Source organism: Gobio gobio (assembly GCF_949357685.1).
Source record: "Gobio gobio genome assembly, chromosome: 14".
Taxonomy (NCBI): Eukaryota; Metazoa; Chordata; class Actinopteri; order Cypriniformes; family Gobionidae; genus Gobio; species Gobio gobio.
In genome coordinates this window covers 2,180,559-2,196,936 of record NC_137107.1, presented here as the reverse complement: position 1 = coordinate 2,196,936, position 16,378 = coordinate 2,180,559, and positions in this window count along the sequence as shown.

Below are 16,378 nucleotides of genomic sequence, written 5' to 3'. Positions count from 1 at the left end.
TTCTGATTGGCTGTGATTTTTGATTGATTTGGTTGCGAGTGCAGTGCACCTGCAGAGAGACTCCGCCCACACACTCTTCTGATTGGCCGTGATTTTTGATTGATTTGGTTGCGAGTGTAGTGCACCTGCAGAGAGACTCCGCCCACACACTCTTCTGATTGGCCGTGATTTTTGATTGATTTGGTTGCGAGTGCAGTGCGCCTGCAGTGAGACTCCGCCCACACACTCTTCTGATTGGCCGTGATTTTTGATTGATTTGGTTGCGAGTGCAGTGCCCTTGCAGAGAGACTCCGCCCACACACTCTTCTGATTGGCTGTGATTTTTGATTGATTTGGTTGCGAGTGCAGTGCACCTGCAGAGAGACTCCGCCCACACGCTCTTCTGATTGGCCGTGATTTTTGATTGATTTGGTTGCGAGTGCAGTGCTCTTGCAGAGAGACTCCGCCCACACGCTCTTCTGATTGGATGTGATTTTGGATAGATTTGGTTGCGAGTGCAGTGCGCTTGCAGAGAGACTCCGCCCACACGCTCTTCTGATTGGCTGTGATTTTGGATTGATTTGGTTGCGAGTGCAGTGCGCTTGCAGAGAGACTCCGCCCACACGCTCTTCTGATTGGCTGTGATTTTGGATTGATTTGGTTGCGAGTGCATTGCTCTTGCAGAGAGACTCCGCCCACACACTCTTATGATTGGCTGTGATTTTTGATTGATTTGGTTGCGAGTGCAGTGCACCTGCAGAGTGACTCCGCCCACACTCTCTTCTGATTGGCTGTGATTTTGGATTGATTTGGTTGCGAGTGCAGCGCTCTTGCAGAGAGACTCCGCCCACATGCTCTTCTGATTGGCTGTGGTTTGTGATTGATTTTGGTGTGGACAGACACACTGCTTGTCACTGGAATCGCATCATTAGGACACAGTCAGTGTGATTGGCTGTCGATCAGAAAAGTCTGCAACTCAAATGAGCAATAATCTCAGACAGCATGTCTTCAGTCCTAGTGATTGTTACAACATTAAAGCAAAATGTTAGTTTGAGGCCGTATATGTTCAGGTGGTCCTGCTCTTACTGTTGGTTCTGTAGCTTTACTGAATGCGTAATGGAGAGCAGACCTGAGCTCTGTAAAACTGCACAGAGTCTCATTGGCTTAACTATAATAACAATGATCAGACACAAATGTGCGCTCGCTCATCAAGAGCATTAAACAAAGGGCCGATCGAATCAGGCCGCAATCACGGACAGGCATGTGGAGCTGGAAGTGATATTGTGTGTGATTAATGCTCGATTTCACTCGATATGTCCTGCAGTAATCCGCTATAGTTAATGGATTAGAGCGCCAGCTGCTCTGAATTGTAGCGTCTTGAGTTACCTAGTTAAGGTTGATTCCTCAATGATAGTCTTTATGAGATCTGTTTCATTCCCCACCTCTTCTGTGTGATTGAGCGGCTGCAATCACAAGATGCACAAGATGCTGAAGTCTCGATTAACAACACGTGCCGGCCCACACAAGCCTTCATGCGCACATTTAATCACCTGAAGATCACATCGTAAAGAATATTCTGTAAAACTTTACAGTACGGGTGCGCTAATATGCATGACTTAGTTAATGTATGACTCATGAAGAACTAAAGCATTGATTAACGATCACTGCATCAGCAACTAATGCAGATTATACATGATTCATAATATAAAGCATGCTTTTAGGATCATACCCAGCCAACAGAAATATGTTCTAACGTTCCTATTACACGCTAAAAAATGCTGGGTTAAAAATAACCCAAGTTGGGTTGAAAATGGACTAACCCAGCAATTGGGTTGTTTTAATCCAGCGATTGGGTTGTTTTAATCCAGCGATTGGGTTGTTTTAACCCAGCGATTGAGTTGTTTTAACCCAGTAATTAGGTTGTTTTAATCCAGCGATTGGGTTGTTTTAATCCAGCGATTGGGTTGTTTTAATCCAGCGATTGGGTTGTTTTAATCCAGCGATTGGGTTGTTTTAACCCAGCGATTGGGTTGTTTTAACCCAGCGATTCGGTTGTTTTAATCCAGCGAATGGGTTGTTTTAACCCAGCAATTGGGTTGTTTTTACCCAGCGATTGGGTTGTTTTAATCCAGCGATTGGGTTGTTTTAATCCAGTAATTGGGTTGTTTTAATCCAGCGATTGGGTTGTTTTAACCCAGCGATTGGGTTGTTTTAACCCAGCGATTGGGTTGTTTTAATCCAGCGATTGGGTTGTTTTAACCCAGTAATTGGGTTGTTTTAATCCAGCGATTGGGTTGTTTTAACCCAGCGATTGGGTTGTTTTAACCCAGCGATTGGGTTGTTTTAATCCAGCGATTGGGTTGTTTTAACCCAGTAATTGGGTTGTTTTTACCCAGCGATTGGGTTGTTTTAACCCAGCGATTGGGTTGTTTTAATCCAGCGATTGGGTTGTTTTAACCCAGTAATTGGGTTGTTTTAATCCAGCGATTGGGTTGTTTTAATCCAGCGATTGGGTTGTTTTTACCCAGCGATTGGGTTGTTTTAATCCAGCGATTGGGTTGTTTTAACCCAGTAATTGGGTTGTTTTAATCCAGCGATTGGGTTGTTTTAACCCAGCGATTGGGTTGTTTTAACCCAGCGATTGGGTTGTTTAAATCCGGCGATTGGGTTGTTTTAACCCAGCGATTGAGTTGTTTTAACCCAGTAATTGGGTTGTTTTAATTCAGCGATTGGGTTGTTTTAATCCAGCGATTGGGTTGTTTTAATCCAGCGATTGGGTTGTTTTAGCCCAGCGATTGGGTTGTTTTAATCCAGCGATTGGGTTGTTTTAATCCAGCGATTGGGTTGTTTTAGCCCAGCGATTGGGTTGTTTTAATCCAGCGATTGGGTTGTTTTAGCCCAGCGATTGGGTTGTTTTAATCCAGCGATTGGGTTGTTTTAATCCAGCGATTGGGTTGTTTTAACCCAGCGATTGGGTTGTTTTAATCCAGCAATTGGGTTGTTTTAATCCAACGATTGGGTTGTTTTAAGCAAACATTTTACCCAACCGCTGGTTTAAAACAACCCAAATGCTGTGTTAGTCCATTTTCAACCCAACTTGGGTTATATTTAACCCAGCATTTTTTAGAGTGTAGGTTGTGAAAATGTTATTTTTCTGAAAGTTCAACATGTAGTAAATGTCAAGTAAATGTTAAGGGAACATTTGAACGTTAGATGAACCTCCAACTAAAACTTCTCAGTATAAGTAATGTTTACGTGCTAACATTTTGAGATCATTATTAAAGACCAGAGAAGGTTCTATTAATGTTACTAGAAAAACGTTTGTTTATAACATTGAGAGAACGTTGCCAGAACGTTCCTAGTCTTAAAATACAATGAAGAAGGGCATTTTACACAAATTCCAGCTGTGATTTTACTAACAAAATGGTAAAAAAAAAAAAAAAAAGCAAGAATCCAAACAGAAAAAGGAAATGCACAAATCTCAAATGAATAGTAGATACTAAAGCAATTACACGCTTCAGCTCTGCCTCACAAGCCAATCGCTTTAATCAAAGCCATAAAACCCTGTGTGGAGCTTTTAAATGCCATAAATGAAGCTTTGAGGAACAGACGCGCCTCAGATAAAGAGAGCTCAGATAAAAAGGTTCAAATTAATATGAATCAAATGTGTGTAAATTAAAAAGTTATGCAAATGAAGGAAAGCAGAGGTTAAATTGAAAGATGTTTAAAGCCGAGGCTTAAACACACTACAGTTCTGTTTCCACTGATCTGCTCGGTGAATACATGGAAAGTGGGAACTTTTTACATGGAAAAACTTTTTTTTTTTAGGCACTAAAAAAGTGCACAATGGCACAATGTTATAGCTAATGACCTCCGCCTCACAGCTGAAGGAAGAGATGTTTCATCTGAAGGCTGAAGTGTGTTGGTCTCAGTGGGTGGGACGGACAGACTTTGATGTGCGGGTGGAGATGGAGATGAGACGCTGTCCAGAGCCGTGAAGCTCATATAAACAGCGTCGAGCCGCACGTCGTTACGCTGCCTAAAAGCTTCTCCACCCCACGCTCAGTTTTTAACACACAAATGCTGATTTATATTCAACAAATGCTGATTAAAGGCTCAATGACAAACAAAGACATGGTTTAGAAAAATCTTATATAAGAAACGTTGAGTTTCCATAGAGGGAATCATATATTTTCTGTACATATTTACAATATGAGAATGTTTTCCATTAAGTTGTGAGTGTTCAAAACGTCAAAACATTTTTCTTGGTTATGTGAACGTTAAGGAAACATTGGATCATTCTTCACACATTATGGGAACGTTTTTGAATGTTCTCTGAACAAAACAAGTAGAAACATTTTAAAACACGTTCCTTTTTTTGAGAGAATGTTATTAAAGACCAAATAACAATGTTACTGGAAGAACGCTTGTTCATAACGTCGAGAGAACCTTGAGAGAACGTTCAATGTTCGCTGGGGCATAGTCTTCAGAAAATAAATATTTCTATGTAATCTTTTTTAAATTGTGCAAATTTGTGGAGAAACTCCACATGGCATTTTAAAATGATCTGCTAGTTTCAGTGGATGAAGTAGTAAATGCGCAAACCTTGATTTTTAATATAGGCTACTTATATTAAGAGTAAAAAGTACTGATTGATGAATGTGTAGTTATGTATAATTGTATATACTTCATTACAGCTCAGTCTGACATTATAAATGATTATGAATTGTCAATAAGTAAGATTATGCAGACAATTAATATGTATTGATCTGCAAGTAAGAAAACGTTTTGTTTTATTACCAAACCTTGTCATAACTACTGCTGATAATTACAATAATTCAATAACTAAATATACCATCCCACTGCGCAATGTGATGTCGGAATGACGTCTTTTCGGTGTAATTTATGGACGTCCAATTTCGGTCCACCCCACAAGAAAAAATACTACAGTATATTATAGTAAAATTACTGTAAAATTACTCTAGTAAATACTATAGTGTTTTTGAACCGTACTATAGTAAAGATACTACAGTAAATTGTAGAAAATTATAGTAAAATTACTCTAGTAAATACTATAGTGTGTTTGAACCATACTATAGTAAAGATACTGCAGTAAATTGTAGTATATTATAGTAAAATTACTCTAGTAAATACTATAGTGTTTTTGAACAATACTATAGTAAAGATACTACAGTAAATTGTAGAATATTATAGTAAAATTACTCTAGTAAATACTATAGTGTTTTTGAACAATACTATAGTAAAGATACTACAGTAAATTTTAGAATATTATAGTAAAATTACTCTAGTAAATACTATAGTGTTTTTGAACAATACTATAGTAAAGATACTACAGTAAATTGTAGAATATTATAGTAAAATTAATCTAGTAAATACTATAGTGTTTTTGAACAATACTATAGTAAAGATACTACAGTAAATTGTAGAATATTATAGTAAAATTACTGTAGTAAATACTATAGTGTTTTTGAACCATACTATAGTAAAGATACTACAGTAAATTGTAGAATATTATAGTGAAATTAATCTAGTAAATACTATAGTGTTTTTGAACAATACTATAGTAAAGATACTACAGTAAATTGTAGAATATTATAGTAAAATTACTCTAGTAAATACTATAGTGTTTTTGAACAATACTATAGTAAAGATACTACAGTAAATTGTAGTATATTATAGTAAAATTACTGTAGTAAATACTATAGTGTTTTTGAACCATACTATAGTAAAGATACTACAGTAAATTGTAGAATATTATAGTGAAATTAATCTAGTAAATACTATAGTGTTTTTGAACAATACTATAGTAAAGATACTACAGTAAATTGTAGAATATTATAGTGAAATTAATCTAGTAAATACTATAGTGTTTTTGAACAATACTATAGTAAAGATACTACAGTAAATTGTAGTATATTATAGTAAAATTACTGTAGTAAATACTATAGTGTTTTTGAACCATACTATAGTAAAGATACTACAGTAAATTGTAGAAAATTATAGTAAAATTACTGTAGTAAATACTATAGTGTTTTTGAACCATACTATAGTAAAGATACTACAGTAAATTGTAGAATATTATAGTAAAATTACTCTAGTAAATACTATAGTGTTTTTGAACAATACTATAGTAAAGATACTACAGTAAATTGTAGAATATTATAGTAAAATTACTCTAGTAAATACTATAGTGTTTTTGAACAATACTATAGTAAAGATACTACAGTAAATTGTAGAATATTATAGTAAAATTAATCTAGTAAATACTATAGTGTTTTTGAACAATACTATAGTAAAGATACTACAGTAAATTGTAGTATATTATAGTAAAATTACTCTAGTAAATACTATAGTGTTTTTGAACCATACTATAGTGAAGATACTACAGTAAATTGTAGAATATTATAGTATATTACAGTATTTACTACTCTTTGTTAATTTACTGTAGTATCTTTACTATAGTACGTTTCAAAAACACTATAGTATTTACTACAGTAATTTTACTATAATACTCTACAACTTACTGTAGTATCTTTACTATAGTATGGTTCAAAAACACTATAGTATTTACTAGAGTAATTTTACTATAATATGCTACAATTTACTGTAGTATATTTACTATAGTATGGTTCAAAAACACTATAGTATTTACTACAGTAATTTTACTATAATACTCAATTTACTGTAGTATCTTTACTATAGTACGTTTCAAAAACACTATAGTATTTACTAGAGTAATTTTACTATAATATACTACAATTTACTGTAGAATATTTACTATAGTATGGTTCAAAAACACTATAGTATTTACTAGAGTAATTTTACTATAATACTCTACAATTTACTTTAGTATCTTTACTATAGTATGGTTCAAAAACACTATAGTATTTACTACAGTAATTTTACTATAATACTCTACAATTTACTGTAGTATCTTTACAATAGTACGTTTCAAAAACACTATAGTATTTACTAGAGTAATTTTACTATAATATACTACAATTTACTGTAGTATATTTACTATGGTATGGTTCAAAAACACTATAGTATTTACTAGAGTAATTTTACTATAAAATTCTACTATTTACTGTAGTATATTTACTATAGTATGGTTCAAAAACACTATAGTATTTACTAGAGTAATTTTACTGTAATTTTACTATAATATACTATAGTATTTTTTCATGTGGGGGGGTTGTTTTGTAACGCCAGGCGAGGTCTTTTTTCGACGTCACGTCTAATGTTGACGTGTGGGACCTCCGTGTAAGGGCTATTTAGAGTCAAAACGTGGTCGTTTGTGGACGTCCTTTCAAAAATCAAATTTAGACTGATTTTAGGCGTCATTTTATATAACTGTAGTCTCATGTTTCAAGAGGCTGGAGGAGGATAATCTAATCTCCCACAAATTGCATTTCCAAATTAATAAACAGATACATGCAAAAAAGCACATATGCTTAAATAAATAACTTGATTAGGCTACTTAAAATAAATAAACCAGTTAAAGGAAAAAAACATGGCCTACTGTTGATAACAACAATGTTGATATTTGTAAATTAAAATTTTTTTTACATAATCATGTACATTTCCTGCACCTGTCAGACGTCCAAATAAATTACCCAGTTCAAAGGTCAAATGTTGAACGTCAATATGACGTCCAAGTTGGGTCATGGTTGGACGTCCAAATAGTGGACCTAGTCGAATAGACGTCCAGAATTGGTCATGGACTGACGGACCCAATATAGACATGATCTGCACGTCTGTCCAATGTCCAATGTTTAGTGGGATATATAAAAATTTGAAAAAACAAAATGTACATGTGTTGACAAATATAACATGAGGCACAAAGTGCAGATTTGAAGAGGAACGCTGTGCAAACACACTAGTTTTACATCAACTGACGGAAAGATGCATTTTTACATTATTTTAACGTTATGTTTAGTTTATACTCCGCTCAGAGCATTTCATACAATGGGACAAACAGACCACAATTTTAAAGCAGATTTAGTTACAGTTTTTACAATAATAAATCCTAAAATTCGGCAGTTGTATCTCACTTTTCGCGCCATCAGTCGCCAACGATCTCGCCTCATCTCGAGTCTTTTACCTGTGAGTCCAGTGAATCGTTAAATGACTCGCTCTGACCGGATCATTTGAATCATCGTTAGCCAACTATGGTCGCAAGTCCTGAAAACATAGTTCAACGAGTCGGTGGTTCCCAGTTCCCGAAACCATAGTTCCAACGGATGTTCGCAAACATCATCGCATAACTAAAGAACGCTCTCGAACTGTAGTTAGCAGCAGAATTTCTTGTTTGCATGACATGTGGACTTAATAAATCCTTATCTTGAGCAAAATAAGCAAACTGCACTGTAAAAAATGATTGTGATTTTAACGGTATTTTACTGTAAAAATGCTACGGTGACAAACAGTTCATTGGTTAACAGAAAGTTTCCGTACTGTATAAGGTGAACAACTGTAATAGATCTAACCTTACATTTCATTTAATTTTACAGTAAAATACCATTACATTTACAGTTTTTGGAAGTGAAAAAGAACAAGTCATTGTGTAATTTACTGTGAAAACCCGTAAATTGACATTCCCAGAATTCCCTGCGTGACACTTCGCATTTGATGTATTTTCATTGCACTATGTTTCTTCTTTGTTTTTTCTAATGAGTTATGTACATTAGGCTTTTATGTTACATCTGATTTTGTTAAATGAATGCTTATTGCATTTTTTAAATTTCATGTGTTTTACTGTGATGGTGTTTAGTGTATTGTCCTCTTAAAAGCTGCTTGTGATGAGCTTTGATTCATCACGTGATTCTCATCTCCACTGTGATTGGTGGTTGTCCGTATATATCAAAGGTACATAACAGATATTAGTATTTCAATAAGTTGGTAATTTAGCATTATTTCAGTTAATGAATTATGTTTTTTTACCGTAAATTGTTTGCAGTGTAAACATAATAATTACAATATAAACCTTTAAATTATACGGTTTTGAACTGTAAAATAATTTTTTTTTAACCATAATTATTACATGATAAACCTTTAAATTATATGGTGCTGTCCCTAAAAACCTAAAACGTTACTGCCGTATTTTTTACGGTAAAGTTCTGGCAACCACAGCTGCCATTTTTTTACCGTAAATTTTACGGGGATTTTTTTTACAGTGTGACATTCAGTACAATCTATATATTTTATTTCGATATTTAATGTCATTTATGTCTTTTAGTTTGTCAAGAGATTTAAAGCAGAGTGTGCATATGTGCTCTAGTGCGTAAGGACGAGCCTATGATTGAATCTGGAAATAAAGCAAAATAACAGAAAAATTTGAATAGTCCTCAGATGTTCATAGTTTATAGCAAAAAATCTAGCATTAAACGATTCATTAAAAGCAGTTTTTACTCCTCCACCTGCGTGGCATCATTAACCAGTGTGGAACGACATATTTGCGACAATACGGTTTCGGGAAACAGTGGTCAGTAGTTGATTTCTTCAGCGATAATACCCCAGATCAGTGCAGATCGAGAACAAATCGGTGAGATTTGCGAATGGGTTCATTGAAAAGAATCAGTTCATGAGCGGCTCACAATGCATTCAGTTACGAGTAACGCATGTTTTTATGAAATGTAGTGGAGTACAAAGTATGATATTATGCTCTCTAATGTAGTGAATTAGAAGTAAAAGTGTCCCAAAATAAAAGTAGATACTTGAAAAAAGCAAAAAAGCCTTGTCCACCACTAGCAGTTTAATATGATGCGGGTCTGCAGTCACATCTTTACCTGTTTTACATGATTTGACAAGTGTTTCAAATGAATACGCCATTTTGTTAACAATTAAAATAAAACTACACTAGAAGAAAAGGTTCTAAATGGAGCCCTAAAGGGGGCTCAGTTTATGCATTTTTAATGAATTTTTCATTTTAATTACATTTCATGAATTAAGAAGCTCGTAGACATTTTATCACTATAAAATAATCGTTATATTATACAATCATTTAAGACATTTCTCCTTTAGAAGAGTCTCCCTTTTCATGAGACTCATTATGATATCAAGACGGTTTTTACTTCACGTCATCCACACGAGTGTCCGTCAGAATGTTGATATAGTTGAATATGTTGAATATGAATGCCGTGTGTAACAGGAGCCAGAGGTCAGCGCTGAGATGGAGTGCGTCCCTTCAGTCGGGCCCCTGCGCTGGCGGCCCTAATGCATTGACCTCGACCCCGGCCCTGTAAATCAAGATCAGATCATACGCCGGCCTTCAGAGTGTGCATACTTCAGAGAGAGAGAGGTCCGTCCTGCTCCTTCTGTTCTCATGATGCTTCTGCAATAATAAGGGAAATGTTGTGTATCAGCTGGGCTCTCAGTGTAGAATCTGACCAACAGGGGGCGACAGCTGCCCTCGTTCCTCAGCAGAAACTCCTCTTCATGAAGGCCTGTGAAGCCATGAAGAAATCAATGAAGGACAGAGTCTGTGTGCGTCGCATCGTTCAGGTCATAGTCGCAATTTGAAGCCAAACAATAATGAAAATTAACCTTACATCATACTTACCTAAAGTAACATATGCCCCTGCAGCTCAACAGCGGTCCTGATCTCACGGGTATATCTGAGGCAATAAACAACAATACATTGAGTGAGGCAAAATTATACATTTCTCTTTTATGCCATAAATCATTCGGATATTAAGATCATGTTCCATGAAGATATTCTGTAAATATATCATAAATGTATTAGTAGTAATATGCGTTAATAAGGACTTCATCTGGACAACTTTAAAGGAGATTTCCTCAATATTTAGACTATTTTACACCCCCAGATTCCAGATTTTCAAACAGTTCGGCTAAATATTGACCCATCAAACCACACATCAATGAAAGATTATTATTCAGCTTTCAGATTATGTATAAATCTTAATTTAAAAATTTACCCTCATGACTTGTTTTGTGGTCCAAGGTCACATATGACATTTTTTGTGTGTATATGTTGAATTTTGGGGTAATTTTACAAGGCTAAATCACAGTGAAAGACGCGTTTGGTTTGTGTAAAGTGAGCGGCAATAGTCAACAACACATTGTGTCGGTCAAAATTATAAATTTTTCTTTTATGCCAAAAATCATTCGGATATTAAGATCATGTTCCATGAAGATATTCTGTAAATGTCCTATCGTAAATATATCATAAATGTACACTCTAAAATAATGCTGGGTTAAAAACAAGTTGGGTTGAAAATGGACGAACCCAACAACTGGGTTGTTTTAACCCACTGAATGAGTTGTTTTAACCCAGAGGTTGGGTTAAATATTTGCTGAAAACAACCCAATCGCTGGATTAAAACAACCAAATTGTTGGGTTTGTCCATTTTTAACCCAACTTTAACCCAGCATTTTTTAGAGTGTATTATTAGTAGTAATATGCGTTGCTAAGGACTTCATCTGGACAACTTTAAAGGAGATTTCAAATGAAGTCCTTAGCAACGCATATTACGACTAATAATACATTTATGCTATATTTACAGAATATCTTCATGGAACATGATCTTAAAATCCTAATGATTTTTGGCATAAAATGTATAATTTTGCCTCACTCAGTGTGTTGTTGGCTATTGCCTCAGATATACCCGTGAGATCAGGACCGCCGTTGAGCTCAGGGTCACAGATATGGTAAGTGTGTATATGCAGAGCCGGACTGTTAAATAAAGCGCCACCAATATTTCCATAAGCGCCTCCGTGTGTGTGTTTGAAAGCCCAGTGTTTTTGTACAGATGCGATTGGTTTTCCAACACCTGCGTCTGTGTTTCCTCGGCCCAAACACACAGCTAATCCCAGCCCACGGTTTATAACTCACACCACGCAGCGCTTAAAAATAGAAGGAGCAGAGGTCAGATCTACACAGGGATTTAGAGTCTTATTATAATCGCAAAATGGCGAGCGGCTTTGAGGAATTGCTGAGGCTGAGAGAGCGAGCGGTGCAGATCTCAACTTCAGGCACAAACACGGATCCGGCGTTTCAATGAAACAACAGTCACTTTTCCTTCAGTTCAAGAACAAAGCAACCTGGAACACACCTTTTATTTCAATGATTATTTACGTAATCACAGTGAATAAGTGAATAATTGTTTTTCTTCTCATCTAGTCCTTCATCTTCTCCTCAGGACGGAGTTGGACTTCAGTTTTCAGCTTTATGAGTGTTCACATTAAAGCTGTTGATCTTACACTATAAACAATATTCATTAAAAACATCGAGAACACTTTATTTCACAGAGTCATTGTCACATATGTTACATATTATAAAAAACGTTTCTGCATTTTTAATGTATGCCTTCTCTTCTTATTATTCTTTCCTTTTCTGAGTAAAGCACTTTTTTTGTGTCGGAATTACCTTATGAAATGTGCTATAAATAACCTTGCTTTGCATATGATAATAACATGCATCTGACCCTAAACCTGCAGGGTTGGGTTATCTATAAATCTCAATTTAAAAAAAAAAAATGACCCTCATGGCTGGTTTTGTGGTCCAGGGTCACAAATAATCATCATTGTGTGGTTTGTTAGGACAATATTTAGCCGAACTGTTTGTAAATCTGGAATCTGAGGGTGCAAAAACATCGAAATATTGAGCAAATCTCCTTTAAAGTTGTCCAGATGAAGTCCTTAGCAATGCATATTACTACTAATAATATATTTATGATATATTTACAGAAAATCTTCATGGAACATGATCCTAATATCCTGATAATTTTAGAACACTAATATAATTACTTTACCCTTGAGAAACTAAAGTAAGGAATAACTCTTTGTTTTTCTGTAATTTAATTCCAGCTGCTTCTGATGTAATTGCATTAAATACTATAGTATAATACAATAAAATACAATAGTGGATTTAACATCAACATTTAATGTAATGTATGTTTGTAATGTAAGCTCTTCCCTTTGAATACTTTGGAATAATTTATGCATTTGTATATTGTTTATTTGAAAGAATCAAAAGTGTGTTGTTCAACTGGACGAGGTTTAGGAAGTAACTACTCCAATACTTTTATAGACAGTAGTTTGTACAGTAATGTAATTACACGGCTGAAGATGTAATTAGTAGCTAGTAATTCATTACTGTTTAGAGTAACTCTGATCCTGTACACCGTAAAAAAAAATATTGTTGGTTTAACTTAAAAAAGTAAGTAACCTGGTTGCCTTAAAATGTTGAGTTCATACAACAAAGGAAAATGGTTTAATAAATAGAAACTCAAAATATTATTGTATCTGAACCACATACATTTTTAAAAATGTTGTGATAAATCATGAAAATAGCACAATTTGGCATATTTCACTGCATTATTACAAATAAAACACACACTTACCCAATATGCTTACAAAATCTTTTAATAATATCTGAATAAAGGGTGATGTCGATTCTCAAATGTTCTCAAATTTTTAATTTCAATGAACTCAAAATTTTAAGGCAACCCGGTAACTTACTTTTTAATATAAACAAAGTACTTTAATATTACTGTTATAATTACACTGAAACCTTAAAATGAAGTGCAAAATATGAATTTCAGAAATAATAACATCAATAATACTTCTACAACATTTCCTAATACGTCATTCAAATCAAAAGTTAACATTAGTAAATGCATGAAACAATGCACAAGTCGATTTTTACTAACAAAGATAATGTGTTAAAATATACTGTTCATGTTCACTAAAGCATTAACTACAGGTGGGACCTTTGTAACGTGTAGCTTTTCTTGTGTTACTGTGTTGTTGTGTAGTTATTATTATTAATAGTCAGTAATGTGTTGATGAATCCGTCCTGACGGCAGACACACGGAGGTGCAGCTGTAGTTTACTCTAGATGTTTCAGGTTTGATCTTTGGAAAGAGCCGAGCTGGATATGATCAGTTTCCAGCACAGATATAGCGATGAAGAGATCATGATGGGTGTCTAAGGGTTAACCTTCATCCACTGGAGTCGCTACTGAATATTCACAACACTAGTTTTGGTTTGTTTTGATGGTTTTGTCTTTTGTTTCACTCGTGTATGGCGTCCGTCAGTGGTTTATCTGAGCGTGCTGTTATTGCAATAGTAGAAGAAGAAGTTGGTCATGTTTTTGTATGATTATACTACACACATTCATGGCACTTAGGGTACAAAGTTGTGTTCTTCCGGCACACGTTTGTCGTGTAATGAGATCCAGACGTGCACGCAGAAAACCTCAGCTAATGCAGAGTTTGGAGCGAGTGCAGCACATATTATACTGGCTTTAAACATGTCTAAAGCTAAATCCACATATATACTGTATATTTGAATAGTCAGTATTACAGAGAATAAATGCTTAGATGTGTTTGTAAACTGCTCTCAGACTCGTTTATGGACATGTTTCTCAGCCGTGTGTTTGTGTACAGGTTTAATTACAATCTTTTAACCCTCTGGTGCTCTTCGTTTAGGGGTTGCTTTGGTCGTCTTTCCGGTCATAAGTGACCGGACACCTAAAAATCAAACTTCCTCCACCCCAGTAAAACCAATGCAATTTATTTTTTTGCAATAATATTTTTCCTTTTTAATTTTGTATTTTGAGATGATTTAATGGTATTTTTTTATATTTATGCAATAATTATGGTCTATTTTTGCCATTGAAAATTAAACTTTTTTAAAAAAAAATGTATTGCAGTATTTCAGGTTAAAATAGAGACTAGGCCTTCAAAATAATTTTTTAAAGGCAGATTATCCCCTCTTTTGGAATTATTTAAGAGATCATGCAACCATGTGTGTAACCACTAGAGGTCTCTATGGAGAGGCTTGAGAATTCACTAGCTCTCTTTTGAACACATTTAATGATTTTTTTTATGGATTTGAATATATATTTAAAAAATCTCAAAGTCTATTGATTATTAAGTTTTAGATTTTTTTTGTTTTGTTAGAAATATAGATTTTTTCTGTGAATTTGTGTGTTTTTTTTTAAAGACCACTTAGCATGCTCGAATCATGCCCTCAATTTAAAAGTGCGTGCGTGCGTGTGTGTGTGTGAGTGGATGTGTCATTATCACACTCTTGATGTTTTAGAATGTCAGCCCTTCACTGCTGTGTACTTTTTTTCAGCATTGTTGCCGATTTGTAGATTGTACACACAAATATTCTGAGAATTTTTGTGATTTTGAAGTAAAATCGTCTTGGTTGCACAAAATGACATTAAACTGACTTTGAGTTGAATCAACGTTGCCATCTGATCATATAATGTTGTTATCAGTTATGTACTAAGAACGAGAGAAGCCTGTTTCGGATTGGTTGTGTCTTATAAATCAGAATAAAGACTTGTGTGTTTGGTATGTGTATGCGTTTAAAGGTTAAAGGGTTTATGTGTAGAGTTCAGAAATCCTTGTTATTAGCGCCACCGGTGGCCGTTCATGAGACTGGACGTGATTCAAGGCCCTGATATACTCAAGGGGCCCTATTTTAACGATCTGAAACGCAAGTGTCAAAGCGCGAAGCGCAAGTAACTTTGTGGGCGGGTCTCGGCGCTGTTGCTATTTTCCCGGCGGGATAAATGGCTCTTGCGCCCGGCGCAAATCTAAAATGGGTTGGTCTGAAGTAGCTTCATTATTCATAGGTGTGGTTTGGGCGTAACGTGAATAAACCAATCAGAGCGTCATCCAACATTCCCTTTAAAAGCAGGTGCGCAAGTTCCATTATGGATTGCTATTATTATGGCGTATTTACCAGGCGCACGCCAGGAGCGGTTCACAGCCGAGGAGACTGATGTTCTTGTAAGAGCAGTGAAAGACAGAGAAGTGAAGTTGTAATGTTGTACATTATGGTAAAGGTGATTTCACAGTCTTTTTTTTTTCAGTCTTTCAGTTTTTTGAGTTTTTCAGTCGATTTTTTTTTCCTGGTTCTGGACGGACAAACCAATTTGTCAGATGTCCTTATATACATATATGTCTTGCCACTATTGGGCAAACAGGTCTTATCCTTAATTATTACAATTAGCCTGAATCATTTGTAAGATAGATTTATGCCTATTTTTTCACATCTTCGTGGCACACCACAATGATTTCCGTCATCTCATGTGTTAATATTTTTTTAGTGTAACAATTTATGATTTGCAAAAATAACTGTTGCATCTGTGTAGATTACATGAGCAAAGTGTATGCGCGTTGTGCACGCTATACATTATGGTCAAGCATGTGCCCTTAAAATAGCATAATGAACAACGCGCAACGCGCCACTGACTTTAGACTAGGTTTTTTCTGGTCAGTAACGCAATTGTTTAATGGAACAGCAAAATAGCACCAGGGATTGTTTGCGCCGGAACACGCCTCCTTTTTTGAGCTGAACCGCCCAGGGAGCGCAAGTTCATTCACTAGTTTAGCGA